Source organism: Chrysochloris asiatica, unplaced genomic scaffold (genome assembly GCF_000296735.1).
Source record: "Chrysochloris asiatica unplaced genomic scaffold, ChrAsi1.0 scaffold00024, whole genome shotgun sequence".
Lineage (NCBI taxonomy): Eukaryota > Metazoa > Chordata > Mammalia > Afrosoricida > Chrysochloridae > Chrysochloris > Chrysochloris asiatica.
In genome coordinates this window covers 17,976,319-17,979,732 of record NW_006408542.1, presented here as the reverse complement: position 1 = coordinate 17,979,732, position 3,414 = coordinate 17,976,319, and the positions used below count along the sequence as shown (strand labels likewise).

General features: G+C 36.7%; 1 protein-coding gene across 1 annotated transcript in view; it reads left to right on the top strand.

Moving 5' to 3' along the window:
* Positions 1–3,414, top strand: part of SRBD1 (S1 RNA binding domain 1) — a 352,160-nt gene that overhangs the window by 108,645 nt on the left and 240,101 nt on the right. The window lies entirely within an intron of this gene.

Genomic DNA, 3,414 nt, shown 5'->3' with positions numbered 1-3,414 from the left:
AAGAACAAATAGATCTGTGTTGGATGAAGTATAGCCAGAGTACTTCTTGGCAGCCAGGATGGCCAGACTTCGTCTTTCATACTTCAGACATATTGTCAGGAGGGACCAGTCACTGGGGAAGCATATCATGTTTGGTAAGGTGGAGGGTAGGAGAAAAAGAGGAAGACCCCAGCGAGATGGATTGGCAAAGTGGCAGCATCAGTGGGCTCAATCGTAGCATTTGTGAGGTTGGGGCAGGACCAGGCAGTGTTTCATTCTGTTGTACATGACATTGCTATGGGTCAGTACCTACTCTCTGGCACCTAATAACAACAACAACAGCAACAACTCTTAGTGTTATTTAGGGTAGTCTGAAGGTCTACTGTGGATGTTGGCGTATTCTGGGGACTTCAAACATGCACTCCAGTGCTTTTGAAAACAGAATGCAGGATATAACATAGTTGATTCTGTTTTATATTATGGTTCTCTGATTTCTTTTCATTTGTTCACATTAATTTGATTGAGGTATGTTGGATATATTTGTGGTGATAGTAAATAGAGATTTCTAATTATTTATTAGTGGCTTGAACCACTTGGTGTTTCAAACCCACCAGCCACTCTTTGGAAACCCTATACTGGGTCACTATGGGTTGAAACTGACTCACCAACACTTAACAACACCAACAACAAAGGCTTTTTGGATTTATTTTAAGAATATCCACTATTTGAACCTTATGTAGTGTATTTAGGAGAAAGGGATGGGCTTTAGAGTCAGACAAATCTTGGATTATCTTTTATTTTAGTAGCCACCTATTAGTTTTGTAATTTTGGAAGAGATTTTTAGCGTCTCTGAGCTTCACTTTCCTTTATCTTTAAAATAAAATTGTACCTAACTCAGAAGATTTTTAGGAAGATTAAAAGGGAAAAACATATTTTAAGACTAAACACCCAAATCTCGATAAATTCTGTTGTTTGTGTTTATGAATATGAGGGGTTTAGAAAAGTTAGTGGGAAAAAGTGCAATGGAAAGATAATGTAAGTTTTCCACGAATGTTTTGAAACCCCCTGTATGTTTGTATTTTTTATATATATTTATCTATTATTTATATTTATATAATATAAAGGGGAACCCTGGTGTGGTGTGGTGGGTTAATGTGCTGGACTGCAAGGTCATTGTTATCTGCAAGATCGGTGGTTGAAGCTCAACAGCAACTCCTCAGAGACATTATACAGGGTCTCACTGAGTTGTAACCGACTATATGGCACTTAACCACAACAATAAATAATATAAAGGACTTCTGTTGTGATGCTACAAAGTTAGCAGTCCAAACTCACCAGTTGCTTCTCAGAAACCCATATACAGAATCACAAAGTGTCAGACCCGACTTGATGGCAATTAACAACAACCTAGAAAAGTAATACTACAGTGTTAAAGTATATAATCAATGTATTGTTGATGAATAATATATGCACTGTTGGATAAGCACTGAACTGCAATTAAAACCCACCAGCTGTCCCTTGGAAACCCTGTACAGGCTCCATATGAGTCAGAACTGACTTGATGGCACTCACAACAGCAAAATGTTTAGTTTTATATAGTTTATATGTACACACAATTCCTTTTTTGGATAAATTTGCAATAAACCTCTGTAAAGTTCATTTTCACCTCTGTATAGTGGGAATAGTGATATATTCCATATTGAGTATAAAATTATAATGTCTAAGGAGCTCTGGTAATAGTCAGGCTTCTAATCTCACCTTCAGCAGTTCGAAACTACCAGCGGTCGTATTGGATAAAGTTGAGGCTTTCTGGTCCCATAAAGATTTACGTAGCCTTGGAAAACCCTATGCAGGGTTGCGAGTTGCTCAAAGTCGGCACCGATTCCATGGCACACCACTACCAACCCATGTGACTCATGACGCTCAGTCCATTTAACGGATATGGATGACATGTGATTGAATGGAAGCCTCATGATAAGTGTTGTGGTATAAACAAGTATGTGGGCTCTGGAGATCGACCCGGGTTCAGACCTGGCTACCTATATCTGTGACTGCCAATCCTCTGTCAGCCTCAAGTTCATCATCTGTGGGAATGTTTACCTTTTACCAACACTTTGAAGATTTAAAGTAGATTTTGTTGGATAGGTTTTATTTTTCAAGGCTGTATGTAGGGAATATATTAGTCATGAGCTGAGTTTTGAGAAGATGTGTGCTTTAACAGGAGCTTGTACTTAGTGGTTGGAAAACAAAATATGATTGTTCCATTACAGTGGAGATATTGGGAATACTTTAAAAATGAATTTCTTTACTCTAATACAGCATGATTACTTTTAATTCTTATGGTTTCTACAAAGCAGCATAAGATTACAATTCAACTTTCAGTTTAAAAAAGAAGAGTCTATACAGTATGTAGTCTCTCTCCTCCAGAATTATCCTCATTAGCAAATGGGTTAATTGTTTCTGGCGCATCCTTCTATAGATAATCTTAGGCATATGAAAGCATGCATTTTTGCTATCAACATGTTTTTTCTCTTTTGCTTTATTAATACACTGAACTACAGTAATAGATTGCCAATAACTGAACCAGATTTACAGTTTGGATGACTATCCTATTGTCATCATGGCGTTAGTAGTGTTATTTTGGTAATGAGCTGCTGGAATTGGTTTCCTAATATTTTATTATGTGTTTTGAAGTCCTGAAATAATGCAAATGTCTAAACAGAATTTAAAGGAAGTACTTTAGGAAAATTATCTCTCTGATTTCATTTTGGTACCATTTTGCCTCTTCAAAGTGCTTTCGGGAGGAAGTCAAGTTGTCTCATGCATCATTTTGATTGTAAACCACATTCAAATTGACATTATCATGTTTCTCTTTTGATAACTGCTGAACAGATAATCTGCTATGCATTCCTATAATCTTATCAGCCATTTATTTTGAAAACCCTTTTTCTCATATATCCAGCAGCAGGTTTCCTTTTATCAGTTCCTTCCAAATATGTTTTGCTGAGCTGTATCTGCTGATAGGTTACCACATGCCATGACTTTTCCTGTTAACTTGTAAATCCAATGTACCCTGGTCTATCCATCCAACTTTCCTATGACTCATTTCTGTTTCTGTCTTTAAAATAACTCTTAAACTCTGATGCTTAAAACTTTTATAGGAGCAGTCATTGAAAACCTCAATCCTAATTACCAAAGGAATTTTTAAAATACACAAAAACATTGGATTAAGTTGCAGGAGGTAGGTTACTCACACACTGTTCAAATGTGAAGATGTTTGTAAAAAGAATTCAACAACATTTCTGACTCATTTGTTTGAAGTATGTGCTAGAATAATTTGCAGTTTCAGTCCTCTTATACATAACAGTGTAACATTGCTGTCCTGGTGGCGTTGCTGGTTAATGGGAAAGACTTAAGGTCAGTTTGAACCAAAAG